This window comes from Triturus cristatus, chromosome 2_2 (genome assembly GCF_964204655.1).
Source record: "Triturus cristatus chromosome 2_2, aTriCri1.1, whole genome shotgun sequence".
Taxonomy (NCBI): domain Eukaryota; kingdom Metazoa; phylum Chordata; class Amphibia; order Caudata; family Salamandridae; genus Triturus; species Triturus cristatus.
The window spans coordinates 75,431,987-75,449,301 of NC_140582.1; the positions used below are offsets into that span (position 1 = coordinate 75,431,987).

A 17,315-nucleotide genomic window follows, 5' to 3' on the forward strand; every position below is an offset into this window, starting at 1 on the left:
AGTTTGCATGTGTTTATTTTGGCATTTATTTTAGGATTGTTATACAGCATGACCTGAAGATTAGCATTTGGTTCAGTGAGCCCCTTGGGCCAGTGTTTTTCAATTGTTTTGTTGGATCATGTTAAAACATAGGTGCTCTACTATGTGTACAGACATCCCTGGTACCTATTAACTTGGAACTCAGCCCTCTGGCTTTCATGGGAAATATGCTGGTAGAGAGTGTGATATCCTAGGTGGGGATATGTGATGTAATTATCTATGAGGCCCAATCCCTTTCAGGGAGTACTGGGGAGTCTTACTGATGGTATAAAGGCTTGGCACAGCTTTACATTATTCTATGACTGTTGTGTTCCGGGTTAGAAACTACATTCCAAGCTATTTGAATGTTTTGGCCACAGCATAGTGAGGAACCTTCCTCCCTGTGTCTATCTTTTGAGCCTTATTTTGCAAAGATCAAGTGGGCTTAGGACCGGTGGAGATAATGGACAATGGTAGCCATACACATGCAGTGTGCCTTGTGCATAGTGCATGGTGAATGTTATTTATTCATCATTTGTCAGCCAGTGAAGCCTTCATGAAGGTGGGGATCCATGTTGATCTTTTATTGGGGTTGCAGCCATCCGAGCTGCCCTGAGCTGCAGGATTGTTTTGGACTGGCCAGTGTTTATATGATATATAATGCAAGAGAGCCCACCCACTCAAGCTTCAGTGGGCTTCAATATATTTTAATGGGGTACAAATCAGTATGCTTTTTTACCACAGTTCTATCTCCAATAATTGTAATACAGTAGTGCTGAACTCACTAATATTCTTCAAACATTTCTCCAAACATACATTCAGTGGAATTGTGTTGCCTTGCGACCTGATATTGGGCCTAATCTATTTTACAATAGGTCCAGTGAATGTAATTATGCCTCTTTATCGTGCTCTGATCCTGCATGCAATATCTTGTGCCTTCCACCTCTGTTTAGTTTGCTCTCTATACAGCAGAATTGTGCCCATATGTGTTTTGACAAAGCTTGTGCTTTTATGCTGTGTCTCATTTCTGGTTACCATGCCTCAGTATCTGCTGTATATCATAAAGGCTCAATTTAAAAGAATGCAGTTTTTGACATTAACAGTTTACATCAGTTGACTCACTTGACTCACACAGGCTTTCACCATGTGCCTTGGTCGACCACTCTTCACAAATATTTATTTAGTTAGCAAATTACTGAATATTCACTCCTGTAGTTGTGGACTTTTTCCATAGCAGTAAGAGCAATCTGCTATTGCGAACAGCAGCCTACTTTGTATTACCTGATGAAACCTGGTCAAAGTGTACCTCATCCATTTGAACTTGTCTTTGCTCTGGTCAAGCAACGTGATTAAATCCCTCCACCTACCAATGCCCTCCATAAGCAAGATCTACACAGTACCTTCCGAGCAGATCATTTATTTCAGTCAGTTGCTGCTCTAAGATCTCCTGCGTCATGAAGGGTTAATGATTTGCCAATTGAAAGCCATTTTAAGCTGTGGGTTTCTTCAAACTTTGACCTCTACACTATTAACTTCTAGGGCCCCAGCAAGCACTTACTCTAAACTAAACATAGCCAAGCCTCTAGGACTTCAGAATCTGGTTGTCCATCTACCTTGCCTTTCTGCCTACACTCTGGTATCAGTCTGGTAAGTGCTCTGTGTCTGCTACATAGTGAGGCGAGGCACATTACATCAAACCCCCCCCCCCCCCAATAAAAAATATTTCAAATTAAATAAGCATGTGCATGGTTAAAAGAAAAAGCTCACCAGTAGAGGCAATTCCATCCTTCACACTCTCATTAGAAGAAATTTAAAAAGAAAATGTGAAGTTTCCAAAGCAGGAAACCTCATACGAAAAGCAATAATGCCAGAACTTGTAACAAGACCGCCTTCAAGTGAGATTCAGAAAACAAGGAGTCATTGAAGACCATTATCCGTCACATCTTCAGTACAGGAGTGGGCATCTGCCACAAAGTTACAGCTTCAACAGACATCTTTTTGTATTTATCAAAGATCTCCTTTTATAGCCAGACAAAAAGGCATATGTTTATCAGACTACCTTTTGGACTGCTCGTGTTAGTCACCACCATGTCTATATTACAATGTCACTTGGTCCTACTTATAATGTTGATCTTGTTGAGCTAATTTGCAACTTAGGCCTAGTAAATAAAACCCTGAGCGTCATCTTCAGTGGTTGCCAGAAATAGAGGACTCATGGGAGTCTGAAGATGTCAAGACAGTGATATTGGTGTTGTTTCTTCTCCTCTGGATACTTGGTGTCTCTAGTCTGCTGACTGTAAATATCCTCTCTCTCTTGATGAGGAGGTGATCTTTCTCTATTTGATCGAGGTAATCTAAGTAACAATTGCAAGCACTTTATGTTGTCCAAGGATTAAAATCAATCCCTCCGGAAAAAGGGAACATTAGAAAACGTATTGCCCTGCCTATAGCAAACTGGATATCTGGGAGGTGTATCAGGAAACATAAAAAAATAATGCTGCATTCTTGTGGTTGCTAAATTAAAGGGACTCAGAGCATCGAACCTCAAAGTAAGAGGCAGTGGGTATCTGTTCTCAGCCTTTGATGCAATCAGAGGGTGTCTGCCTCATAGAGTAAAGATCAGGTCATGGATTGTTATCCAAGTGTCCCAGGCAAAACAGTAAGTGTCACTGCTGAATTGAGGGAAAAGGTCTTTGTAGCCAGCGCCCTGTCTGGGAGGCATGGCAACTCCCCCATGATATTTATAAGATAATTCAAAGTGTGAAATGATATCTGGAGATACACAGACCACCTCCCTTGACCGGATTGGTTAGTAAACAAAGCTTTCAGAACCTAAACCACTACAATCTCTATGAAGTGAGCATTTTGACCAGAGATGCTTAAGACTAGCTCACCATTTCATAGTATGAACCATTTCACTCAACAGTTCATTTATTTCTGAGTTTTCTAAAGCAATGTGTTGCCTTTCTGTAACTTCAGAGCACTGAAGTTAAGGAAATGGTGTCTGCTGCTTGGAAATGGAAGTTAACGTCCAATTGGAGATGGAAAGTAATTATTCACCCATTTTTCTTACCCACACACCATTTTTTTATGTTGATCTCAGTTAAAAGCAAGGATGAAGACTTCAATTTCAGGAGTTTCCTAAACTTGATATTCCACTTGTAAGGTGTTGTTAAGGGTGTTACAGAGTCTTGGTCGCCCAGGTACTTAGTCTTGAAGGTTTTTCAGCAAAGGTCTCTGGTAGGGTGTAGTGAGGTGTCTGTATCTGAAGGTATGCTGGACCACTGTCCCGGTTTGCTATGTGATAAAAAAAAATATATATAGGCGGTATGTAGTGGGGTTCAATTAAAAACAATATGAGTTCTTCACAATGAAACAATCAATTGTCGTTAGACACCTGATTTAATCGGACATGATTTAAACAAGGAGTTAACTGGAGAGGACTCAATTTATTTCCTTACACCTTGTCAATCAATTCAGTCGTCACAAAAAATTATTTAAACAAAAGATTCCTCTGTAATGAAAGTCGACACAGTTCAGCCATGTAAAGTTCTGCCCTCCTCAGGACAAAAAGAAAGACAGGAAAGAACGTACATATAGAAAAAGACCTGTAACAACACGTGTATACCTATTTACAGAGATGCATTCTGACATTTTAACTACTTTAAAAAAAATTATCTTTATTAACATTTAAGACACTTGTGACAAGACATACGTACATTCTCGGAGTTACACATTAAATGGTGTTGTATAATCATAGGCACAAGTATACCTGGATTAATTACGTTCCACAGCTTTGTATTAGTTCCATAACGAACACTTTAGCCCCAACGACGTGGGCCCCTTGATATCGATCCTCCTGTCTATAAAACTGAAGTGCCTGATCCAGCTTTTCATTATATCCAAAAGTACTTCTGTAACAAATACCGCAACCCCCCCCCCCTCCCAACCCACAACTTTATCCCTCCCCACCCCCCTTGTTTGGTATACTCTATATAATATAAAACTGGGTGTCCGCCAATTGTACAGTTCACTGCGTTATCCAGCACATCAATTATGTATGTTCTCCTCTGTCTCTCAGTGGTCTCCCGACTCACTACCCAATCTTACAATTCTAGTAGCCTTCTCCCGTGATTCCTCATCCCCTTCATCACTGTTAAGATCTTCTATCATCACCATCCATGCCCCCAGATCATCTTCCAGCTTTTCATCATGCCTGACCTGTTTCATTCGAATTACCTCCGCCGTTGCTTACTCCTTCACATCCCCCACCCATTGTGCTTTTTGAGGTGGTTTGCGACTTAGCCAGGAGATGACTATCCGACGTTTGGCTAACACTAGTCCCAGCATGGCAAACTTCCTACTAAGATTTTTAGGTCTCGCCTGACACAGCGCATGCGCTGGTCTGGCGAGACTTTTTGAGAGGGTTCCAAAAAGTGCTACCAGTCCAGCCTAGAGCTACAGTACATGTACGTGGGCGCGGGCGCTGTGCTTGACCGCGATTACTTTCACTTTCGCGGCAGCACGGCCGCTTTGATGTTTGATCGCGATCACTTTCACTTTCGCGGCCGCACGGCCGCTTGGCATAGCCAATAGGTCTCGCTTTAGGGACCTTATAAGTATTTAGTTATGCAACTGTTGCATGGCTAAACACTTATAAGGTCCCAAAGGCGGGACCTATTGGCTATGCCAATGCTTGTTGTTTTTGGGTCGGGGTAATAAACCCAGCAGGACCACCTGTATCTCCTGTGGTAGTACCCACTCCGTTGCGGCTCGCAACGCAACCAAGACACCATCCCAAAATATTTAGAGCTCTGGGCAGTACCAGACCTTATGAATGAATACAGACTCTGCTTCCCCACTTCTGTAGCATCTTTGGTGTGAGGTATGTCTGGTGTATACAATTAAATTGGATCAGCTTGAACCGTGCATTGGAGCTCACCTGCTTAACCACTTCATGTATTTTAGTCCAGTCTGTCTCTGTTATAGCTCCCTCTGTCAATGTCTCGTATCTGCAGTGCCTGGACCGTCTTGACATCTCTGATGGATTGATATAGGTGGGATATCAATCTGCATCCTTTAGCCATCGTTATCAGGGTCTGTAACACCCTGGACACGGGGGGCTCTTCGGGAAACATGGTCCAGACCTCTCCAGCTACCTGGGCAATCTTTGCATTTTGTAAGAACTGTCCTGGGCCCAACGTAAAGGCCTCAACTGCCTGTTTGTGTGTGATATATTGCTTATTAATGTACAAGTCACCCATGGTGAGGCATTCCCCTCCCGCCATCTACGCACAGACAGATGTGGAGATCTGGAGAAAGGGGCGAACAGCCTATAGGGGCATATCCGGGGCATATGGGGCCTTTTGCAGCACTCTCCGAACGACAAGCTTCCAAATCTCCACCACATGTTGTATGATATACGTGCTCGTTGAGGGTATCTGTGTCCCCATCATTAACAATTCAGGGAGTGTTTTATTTCCGTAGGTCCCCGCCAGCAGGGCCTTCTCCCAGTTCCCCTCATTGTCCAACCAATGTACCGCGTGTTGCAACTGAGAAACTGCATAGTAAAATATCAAGCATGTAACCTCTAGTCCACCATTCTGCAAGATCCTTTGGAGAGTGACCAGTCTTACCCACTTACGCTTGGGCCCCCACAGCAAGTCAGTCAGAAGTCTATCTAAAGTGATAAAATAGTGTCGGGGTATCTTTAAAAAAGAGTGTTGCATTGTATAAAGGCATCTGGGCAGGACGACCATTTTAGACAGGGCTATTCTCCCCATAAGCGACAAAGGTAAATCTCGCCAAAAGCGTACAGAGCCTCGTAGTCCCTCAATTACCTACCCGATATTAAGCTTCAAATATTGTTCGCCCGTTTCTGCCAATCTAACTCCTAGATATTTAGGCCCAGTTCTCACCCATGGGAGCTCCACCCTTGGTAGTTCTCCCTCCGGGAGCGAGGCCAACCCCCCCAGTGGGATTAATTTCGACTTCCCTGCATTAATCCGTAATCCTGATATTTGCCCAAACCTGTCGAGGACGGTAAGGAGTACCGGTATCGCCTCGCCGGGGTTTCGAAAGTACACCAAGGTGTCATCTGTATACATAGACACCACATGGTTAGTCTCCCCTAGCTGGATCCCAAAGGTCACCATCTCTCCTCGTTGTCTCACCGCTAAAGGTTCCATTGCCATGGCGTAAAGTAATTGCGACAATGGGCACCCTTGTCTGGTACCCTGGTGTCGTCTAAAAGCTTGCGACACTAGCCTCCCCATCCTTATCTGAGCATGAGGTTCCGACTACAGGAGCCGCATCCAGCTCAGGAAACATGGGCCCACACCCAGCACCCTAAAGACCTCCCAAAGATACATCCACCCAACTGAGTTGAATGCCTGTTCAACATCTAACAGTGCCAAGGCACACTCTTCCTGTCGCAATAGAGGGGAGTGCCACACATGGGCTAACCGCTGCAAATTGTGCGCTGTGCTGCGTTTGGGGATGAAGCCCGCTTGATCAGAATGGATCAAATATTGCATATGTGATTGCAGTCGGGCCGCCATGATCCCACTAAGGACTTTTACATCAATATTTAACAAAGAGATAGGCCTGTATGATCCCGGCAGTTGAGTATCCTTATCCGCTTTGGGGATCATGACCACTAATGCCTCATTCATAGAAGGCGGAAGCGTACGATTCTGGAGCGCCTCAATATACACCTCCAACAGGCAATCCACTATCAGGGGTGCAAATCTCTTATAGAACTGGGCCAGTAGGCCATCACTTCCCGGGCTCTTTGCGGATTTCAAAGACTTTATACCTTCTAATTCTTCCTCCCTCGAGATTGGTTCATCCAATAATTCATTAACCTCATTGTCTAGACTGGGTAGGTTCAGTGTGGTAAGGACTTCCTTTATGTGTTCCACATCAGACGTAGGGCGCCCTGCGTGTACCCCTGCCAGGTGATCAGCTAGGGTATCTAAGATCTTCTACTGACTGTACACCAAGCTTCCATCGGCAGATCTCATTTGCTCAATGAGAGACGTTGGTTTCTCATTTCTAATTAGTTTAGCAAGCAGTGCCCCGGACCTGTCACCCTCCACATGCAATCGCTGTAGATATGCGGTGTAATTGAACTTCTCAAGTCGACAGAGCACCGCCAACAGCTCTTCCCATATCTCCTTCCACTCATTTAATCTGTCCTGGTTTGCGGGCAGGGTCGCCTCCACCGTAGCAAAGTTCTCTTCTAGAAACTTATTGTCCCTCTCAAGTTGCTGTCGAACCTGATAAGTCGTACTAAGACAGAAACTCTGATAACCACATTAATTGCCTCCCATTCTACTCCCCTTGAAGATGCCGAGCCCCAATTTGTTGCTAAATAATTCACTATCTCTTCCTGCAGCTTCCCTGCAAATGGCGGATCGGTAAGGGACTCGGTCGCCAACCACCAGGTGGGGATTGCCGCCCTGGGTCTATAAGTACTTAGAACTAAAAATCACTATTAAGGACTCGCAAACAGCTACAATAAATCTGCCCCATAGTCTCTAAATGAAGACCTTTCTCTCTCTGTCCAAAAGATGTACATAACAACTTTATCAGTACTTAGTGCACTGCCAGATATCTTCGTTTATCAACAAAGATCAATATATAGGTAGTATGCAACCCACTTAAATAGAGGGTCTCACTAGGCACACAACACAAATGCCCTGGTGGAAATTGTTGCCCTTCCATTTAGATCCAAAATCTTGTCAGACCCGTTGTGATAATAGTCTTGAACCATTTACATCCTTTATTTATAAAGTAAAAATGCATTTCCGAAGAACAGGAAAAGACATTTGGGTGATACCCACTCGCGAGATTTCCCGTCATTTGGCATAATTCATCTGATAAAAACACGTCTCTATATCAAGTGTGCAGTCTGTAAACACACACAGAGCTTTGCAGAGTTCAGGAATTATTTTCCGCATTCAGTTCTTTTTGAGTTCTGTGTAATGTTCATTTATCAAGATTGTAAAGTGTCCATAAAGCATCAGCATTCACAATTATTCAATAGTGTTGTTTCTGATGATGGCAAGTAAATGAAGTCACAAAAAGAATAATTATTATAGTCCACAATGCATTTCGGACATGCAAGTTTACTCAATTTGCCTTAGCTAACACTGTAAAGGAAAGGCATTGTGATGTTTAAATAGCCCCTGTAAACTTGTAAACCCTCCCCCCCTCCATGGAAGAGTTAGCGTACATTCCTTTCCAAGTGAGTTATTATGTTTAGGGAAAACTGCTAAGAGTGAACTATCCTCCACCCGCCTGGACCATGGCCGCAGTTGAAAAGATGTCCAGAAGCACTGCACTGATGTGGAACTACGTTTATTCAAGTTCTCAGCTTAAAGAAGAGTCTGATGATCTTGATGTCTCCACTGATGAAGGTTTCCAGATATGTCCACGTGTGAGAAGACGCTCATGGCGTCACTGGACAGACTATGCACAAAAGGTTGACAATATAAAGACTAAAATCATGCCAGTTGAGAAAAAGCCAAATGCCTTGTCAGAACTGTGTTCTAGCAATTTAGGAAGAGGCCTGATGAGGTGGAAGTTTTTGTTACATGAAACAAGAGACAATTGCAATTGGGCCGACTTCACTCACTGTGCTGTATTTTTGATTAAGTGGTAGCCAGGTACTGAAAGATCTTTTGATGACAAAATTACAAAAGCATGTGTTTGGGGTATCAAAGGGCTGTAAAAAACAACTAGGTTTATCAGTATAAATCAATAATTGTATTTTTAGGTTAAAAAAATGTTTTACAGTCGGTTCCTTTATGGCACTGGAGGAACTGTGTTAGCAGGTGAACATTCAATTTGCTTCATTGTAATCCATGGCCCAAACTGCGCCAAGTGGGTCAGCAAAGCATTTGAGTCACTCAGAGAAGGATTGCTATTTAAAACAATGCGCAAAAATGGGAACATGTTTTAAAAATATTGGGCTAAACTGTTTTTATTGAAAGTTCTGAAAGAGACACTCGTAGACTATTCTAAATATGTTAAATTTTCTAGCTAACACAAAAGAACATTAAGAGTTCTATTAAGGACAAGGAAGTGTCCAGGAGAAGGGGGTAGGCTCAACTTTTCTTTTACTGCACAGTATAAACACCAAACAAAAAACATTAAACAAAAAAACTTCAAACAGACCACATTTCCTAGATCACTCAGGAAATTAACTACATAACAACATGTGGCTTGTTGCCACTGAATTGACCATGAGCCGCAGAAAATCCCTAGATTGAAGTCCATTCGTGTGTTCTTTCACTGGCATCTATCAGTCTGGATCTGTCATCTCATATTTTCTGTCTTTATCCGTGCTTTTCCATAGAACCTGGGAAAATTGAAACATGTACTTTAGGCTATGCTAATAGCAGCATTCCTAATTATGAAGATTAATTCAGATTTAGTTTTGTTATACATTGGGTCGGTAGCAATCCTAAAGTATTTTGTAGTTTTCGGGATGATAATCCTCTCCCCGGTATACTGTAATTTATAGTCTTTGTAAACAAGGGTGAATTTATGTCCTATTGGGCAGTAAGGAGAAGTGATAGGTCTCTCCTTGGGTTCTTCAGTTGCAGTGTGAAGGTTGTCTGTATATTGCCTGACAAAGCTTTCTAGACTAATTTGCCTGGGTGAAACACGCCATCTGTTACAGTTATATAAATCAAGGTCTTCTGTTTCATTGAATATGAATCAAAGTTTACTCTTTTCATCATGACCCAGAAGTCTAACATCAACTGCAAAGGACTACAACAGTACCTAAAGAGAGTGCTGCATCCATAAGTCTTGATCTGCAGCTGAAGTACACTGAATTTGAAACTGGTCAGCCTCGATACAATGAGGTCCCTGAAACACAGACCCCCACCTTTCTGCAACTGCTTCTAAGACTGTCAGGCCCATTCTTCAATCAATGGAATCCATCAGGAAGCTGAAGCGATGGGTTTGGTTTTGCCCCAGAAATACTTCACAGTTATTGGATTTCCCAGCCCAGGCTTACATTGGCAGATGTCTTTGGTCAGATCTCCCCCATCCTGGACTTAGTGGCTCCAAGTACATAACGTGCCTCACTGCCTATGCGTTGCCCATCGTCAAGAGAATTGAACTGTGGAACTTGTTGTTTGAAATACATGGTGATCACAAAAGAGACGATTAGTATATGTAGTTACAACTTGATCTCCTGCCCATTTTCCTCTGGTGACCAATTATTGATAGCGGACACCCAAGCCAAATCTGCTGGTGTCTACTTGATCTGTTGATCACCATGTCCAGAATGGACCCATAAACGGCTTAGCCATTACAGACATCCATGTGATCCAGCCACCACACAATCCCTAGTTTTGGCCTCCTATGATACATTGATCTCTTCTTAATATAAAACCTTCTTCCTCAGAAGCAAAAGCATAACTTTCACTGAATCCATGAACCTTAATTTTGTTAGGGACCAGATCAGGTTTTGTTGTGTTGCTAGTGCATCACAAGTCCTGCAGGTGAAGTTTCCCCACTTGGAGGTGGCAGATCCGAGTGTTCCTTTCCTGAGTGGTAAAATATTATGTTGTCTTAATAAATGATCATTCTCACTTCCTGGACCATGAGTTGGACCATCATAGGTTTCTGGAGACTGAAGACAGGCCTAATGGTAGACTGAAATCTCCGACCTTCCCCTGCTGCGTAAACTGCGTTTTTCAAATGCACCAACTTCTTTTCTTCCAAGAAAAAGCTTATGAGTTGGCCATCGTGACTGTGCATGAGATTTGTAGAACTCTATCCTGAAACTCCGTGCTACAGGTAAGATCCATGCATTGAGTATGATCTCTAGCCACATTCAAGGACACAAGATAAGCCTCCCTCAAACTTGGAAAGGAAAGGAGGAAGGGGGGCATCTGTGGAGTTTCCAATATCACATTTTGCACTTATTCTGAAACTTTGTCGCCCAAGATTGAGATCCATCTCTTTAAAGGGCCCAATCCATCTAGGGATGGCTAATTGCAAATCTGCAAGTTAACCGCAGTTCAGCTACCAGATTTGTACATGTATTCATAATCTACCAATGAAGAAGGAAGAGGAATGACCTTTTGATCAACTAGTGGGGAAAATGTCTTTATGCTTTAAACCAGTCTTATTTATACTCCTATAGCAACTGCAGTACATGTCCTGGTGAGCTTTAGACTGTATTATGGTAATTCTGTCTTAAATGGTGTCCCTCAATCGCATCTACCTCCTTTAAAGTCAGATTTACATTCTGCACCCAGGCTAGTGACATTGTCCAGAATGTAAAGCCACACCTTGCCAATACTATGTGAACAATATTAAGCAACCATTGTCAGCAAAGATCATTTTCATATTATGCTGCCTAACTTACAATTTATTAAGTTCATATACTCTATTTTACCTTCTGGCCCTTCCTTTCATCTCTATAGGCAAAATAATATCTGTTACTAGAATGACCTGAGAATAAAAATCCCCAAATGGAAAATGTCTTTTATCAGATTAGATCCTTCTCTGGAGTTACTACTTCCTCCAACAACTATCAGAACTCAGCGTGTTCTTATACAGAAAACACCCAAAACACATTTATTTTGTCTCTTACTTGAATAAAACCTTTCACTACTTCCCTTTTGCCTTCTTGCTCCTCCAACCCTCTTACATCACCTCCTGATTGTTCATACTGAGCTTGTATACTACCGTTATGTTTGACTTTCCTGTCAAAAGCGCTAAAACGTTACTAGTGAGTTAAAAAAAAAAACTTAAATGTATGGTTACTGTTAATTGCAAAGTAACTAAACGGATGCTAATGTGAATGGACATAAATAAATAGTGATAATCATAACGATAGTAGCAAAAGATACAGAGAGAATAATATAAAAACATTATCATCATTGTTTATTAGTGAGAATACTAGTCTACTTTTATTTCCAGCTCTGCCAGGGTACCTAAAACCCTCCCAGCATACTGTGCTAAACCCTACATGACTGGACCACTGGTTTATTGACCGTGGTCAGCATGGCTACAGTGAGTACAGATGCTTTTTCCCCTCTCATGGAAGAGACCAGGTTATGTAGCTTTATTCCTGAATACGGTGGTTGCCTGGCAGCGATGGCACCGCAGCCAGTTGCTGTGTACGGGTGGATGGCATTCTGGTGCTGGATGAGCATGGCTGATAACCCATGACTAGACTTTATTGCTGAATAAGGTTGCATAGCCATCAATTACTGTAAACAGTTTTCACAGGATCTCAGCTTGAAAGCTGTTCATGAATCACACACTTGAGTAGTAGTTGTTAATATAGGGTATGTATAGTTTGAAAACTAACTAGACTGCCTGAGAATGCGGAACATGCCTCCATTCAGTTCAATCATTGGCTCATGTCGGTAGCTGATAATATAGCTCCCCACAAAAAAGCCTCAAGTAACAGGAAAGTTCTGTCAGCTCCTTGGTTTTCAGAAGCCCTTAGATCTAAAAAACAAGATTGTAGAAGGCATGAGAGAAGTTGGAGATCAAACTATTATGGAAATGAGCTCTCCCGGTATAAGACTTCACTATCTTAATATAAAAATCTGATCTTGATGGAAAAGCGTTCCTACTGCGCTAAACAAATCAAGGAGGCAAAAAACTCCACTAAGGAACTTTTCCAGGTGGCAACCAAATTGTCCGTACTCCCAGAAAACAATGTGAATGAACAGTCCCAAGCCTTTTGTAATTTACTAGCCCAGCATTTTCAAAACAAAGTGGAGCAAATCTATGTCACTTTTGACAACAGGATCAGATCTGATACACATGCTTCGGTAATTCCGCGATCCCCGAGTGCTCCAGTATTCGAATTTAGACCAGTAACCAACAATGAGATAACAACTCTTATCCTACAGGCCAAATCGGGCTCTCCCTATGACCCTATTGCCCCCCAGGATATTCAAACAGGTCCCTGAGATTTTCGGCCCTAGTCTAACCACCATCTTCAATTCTATGTTTACAGAAGGGGTTTTTCCTTCAGTTTGGAAGAGGGCATCAATTCTACCCCTTCTGAAAAAAAAAACGTTTTGAACCGAACAACTACCAGGCCTATCTCGCATCTTCCACTCTTGACTAAACTGGTGGAAATAGTCATGAATGACCAGCTTACACTCTATCTTCATGAACATAATTTTCTAGATGAGTCCCAGTTTGGTTTTAGGGCAGATCATAGCACCGAAACAGCCTTAATAAAATCTACAGATGAAATCAGAGCAGTTCTAGATGTAGGAGTTGCTGCGGCCCTTATCTTGCTCGACCTGTCGGCAGCGTTTGACATGCTCAACCACAATCTGTTACTCAACCGTCTGAATACTCTTGGCATCACAGATAATGCACTAGCATTGGTTTCTTCTTTTCTATCTGGCGGAACACAATTGGTTGCCTTGGGCAGCTACGAATCCACGTCCTTTGTTCTCCCTTGTGGGGTCCCACAGGGCTTCTCAATGAACCCTACTCTTTTTAATATGTACATGTCAGAATTAGCAGCGCTAATCAGATCCTTTGGCTTGGCATTAACATCTTATGCAGACAACACTCCAATTGTCTTGTCAGTCTTTAAAAAACAGCATGCCACGAGTTAAAAGATTCAGGGATTGTATCATGAATGAGTTCACACTGCATGTAATCAGGAAGGGGGGACACGAGAGCTGGTTGTTTAAAGAGGTCCTGTTCTAATGCTCCCAGGGGTCTACGTAGGAAAAGACAGGTAAGAGCAGTTCCTCTAAATGGCCAATTTGGAAAAAATAGTAATGATTAATCTGATCTGAGAAGGGAAAGTTCAATTTCAGATCTTGTTGCCCTCACACACCTGTTAGGGTGTCATGCTTCATCATTGGGCGTGCTCCTCGTCGGACCGGCGCTGCAATGTCCGACGGGCCTGGTGGCATCTTTATCGGAGATCTTTTGATCTGAGAACGCCGTTTTGTGTGAAGACCATGTAAATGATTGTGGAGGGTAATAGCTCCTAAGAATGTGGGGATTCGAAAGGATTAAAATAGGCCCTGGCCCCTCAGTAGTTTTAATAAGGTTAGGTAGGGCTGGGACTAGGTAAAACCAGGGAGGCTACTCAGGTGATTCTAGGTATCAGGGTAGCCTATAGTTGACAGGGGTCAACATGTTTCGTGTCACAGATGCTCAAGTTCGAGCGACACTTCTTCAGGACCGTGGGACCAATAATAAGTACATATACCTCAGTTTCGGGGTATTGGAGGTCAACCACATGTAAAGCTAAACCTAAGTATGGTACAGAATAAATGGCTCCGCCTCAGAGTGAGGGGTTCAGAGCTTCATAGGTAAAGGAGTAGCAACCGGACCACTGGAACGGTCCCACCAAACGCTGGCGGGGGGCAGGCCAAAACAGGACGTGTCTGCTCCTCACCTGAATATATATATTCCTGTTTTGGCCCTACCTAACCTTATTAAAACTACTGAGGGGCCAGGGCCTATTTTAATCCTTTCGAATCCCCACATTCTTAGGAGCTATTACCCTCCACAATCATTTACATGGTCTTCACACAAAACGGCGTTCTCAGATCAAAAGATCTCCGATAAAGATGCCACCAGGCCCGTCGGACATTGCAGCGCCGGTCCGACGAGGAGCACGCCCAATGATGAAGCATGACACCCTAACAGGTGTGTGAGGGCAACAAGATCTGAAATTGAACTTTCCCTTCTCAGATCAGATTAATCATTACTATTTTTTCCAAATTGGCCATTTAGAGGAACTGCTCTTACCTGTCTTTTCCTGAGTTCACACTGCCTCAAGCTGAACTCAGGAAAAACAGAGATTGTCCTTTTTGTCAACTATTGCCCAAGATGGTCACAGATCTGGTGGCCGGACGAATTGGGGGCAATACATATCCCAGCTCCCAAAGCAAAAAAATCTAGGAGTGATTATTGATGAGAAATTGAACTTTGAGGCACAGGTCAATGCTGTCGCCTTATCTAGCTTCTTTTTACTTAAGGTGAATAAGAAAATCCTACCTTTTATTCCAGCAGATAGTAGGAAAACTGTGGTTACATCTCTAGTTCTTGCACAACTGGACTATTGCAATGGGCTCTATCTCTGCATGCCCGAGAAGCAGTTACATAAGCTTCAGATGGTTTAGAATGCCGCTGAAAGGCTTCTTCTAGGGATCCCCAAGTTTCAATCAGTAGGAAAGCATCTTCAGAAGCTGCACTGGCTTCCAGTTAGGAGTCGCATTAATTTTAAGGCCTTATGCATTACATATAAGGCACTGCATGGTACCGGCCCTCAGTTTTTTAGGCGGTCACTGCATTGGTATTCTCCAAACAGATGCCTTCGTTCTGAAGGGGCAAAACTGATGCTCCCTCCCAGATTTTGTGAATCCAACTGGGGCGGCAGGAGCTTCACAGCGGGGGCTTTGAAGCTCTGGAACAGCCTCCCCATTTCCATCAGATCTCTCCCTTCTCTGACAGCCTTCAGGAAGGCTCTCAAAACTTGGCTATTCATCAAATAGAGGTCCCAGCTCGCTCCGGCATTTGCGTGCTTTATACATTTTAATAATTAAAAAAAAAAAATAGGCTGTATTAGTTGCTTTATATGGTTATGACGCAGTGCTCACAGCCAACATTCTCATGCCCTTTAGGCTCATGCCAGGGTTCCCACTTAAAGGATATGGTAGGCATGGTGAATGGAGCCTAGGTTCAGGGTCCCTCACATGGTCTGCCTAAACTCACCGGGGTACCATTCAGGGAAAGCCTCTACTGTCCTGCAAAACCTTCTCCCTGGGCAAACAGATGATAGAGAGCATAACATGGAGCTGGGGGGAATCACATGGGTGAAAAAGCATCACTTGGGGCATAAGCACACAAGAGCATCACAGAGGAGGGTAATGGAGATGCATACCGGCAGCAAAATAGCCTTCTTGATTTATACAGTGATCTTCAAGTTAGTGCTCATGCTTTCCCATGTATCGGTGAATACAAATACATTGCTGCTTTGGTTTGGAGATTAAGATTTTTATCTTGAACAGTGTTCAAAGGCTTGTTACCTCTTTCCTTGGGTGTTTCAGTTTGATTATTGTTATTGAGCCATGGAAGAATGTCACTGGCGTTTTCTGTGATATATATCACAGTTTCTTCTATGAATTCCACAAAAGTTTCTTCATATCTTCATATCTTGGATTTTTAGGTCTCGCCTGAGCCAGCGCATGCGCTGGTCTGGCGAGACATTTAGTGAGTGGGCTTCAGAAAATGCTACCACACGCTTTTGCTGGCCTCAAGCTTGCGGTTACACGCGTTTACGAGCAGAGGCGCCATCTGGCTTTCCTCGTCATGCTCATTAAGCGCATCGTTCACTTTCACAGCCGCGTGGCCAATGTTTGTTAAATAGGCAATTATTGCATACGTCTGACATGACATGCGCACATGTATAAAGCTCTGTTTAAAAACAAGCTATCAATACTTTATCATTGTAGAGGAATGTCGAGGCGTCGAAGCGCATTTGAAGCCTGTGCTTTCCTTGTCTTCACCAAGCTAGCATCTCACAATTGGTTTCGCTGTAACCCCCATAAGCCCGCTTCCACCGCAATGTTCCTCATACCCGTGGTGCTTACCTATTAACATGGTGCCCGCTTCATCCACAGCCACTCAATACCTTTAATGTACACAGCTGCCGAATACTTAGTTATTAACATGGCGCCCGCTAGTCACGCACATCTTAGAGTTTGCATTTGCAAGTAATGAATCCTTCACTAAATCTAAGTTACGCGTTTCATAATTGGTGGCACTTAAACACTGGCTCGCACTGTATGAAGTCCAAATAACTTGATAAATGTGCTTGTCAGGGTGGAATCTAAACGTAGATCTTTGCTTATGTCAGCTGCTTTCGAGCCTAATGAAGAGTGTCATGCAGTAAAGGAACGCCCCTGGTTGCTGCCTGCTTGTATGGGGCACAACACAAGGTAAGGACCGGTTTATCTTTCACTGCTGCAGGTGTTCAGAATTCAGGTGAAATGCGTGGTTTGTTTTTACATTGTAATGTAATATATTCACACCGCAATGCCCGCATTCGTAAGTCACTTTGTTAAGCCATCTGTCTTTCTCAGCCAAAGATAACACAGTGTCCCTAACAACTGCCAGTCACAGCAAACACCACAGCTTCTTAAACCCCCCTATGACTACACAGAGCCTAGGCTATCAAATCATAAAGATTTGCTTGGGCTTTGCTGTACCTTTTAATGCGATACCTATTGCTTACAGTTCAGCAATCTTCTCACCTAGGCATATTG

General features: G+C 43.0%; 1 protein-coding gene across 2 annotated transcripts in view; it reads left to right on the forward strand.

Annotated features, from left to right (window-relative positions):
* Positions 1–17,315, forward strand: part of LOC146861881 (uncharacterized) — a 133,124-nt gene that overhangs the window by 11,502 nt on the left and 104,307 nt on the right. The window lies entirely within an intron of this gene.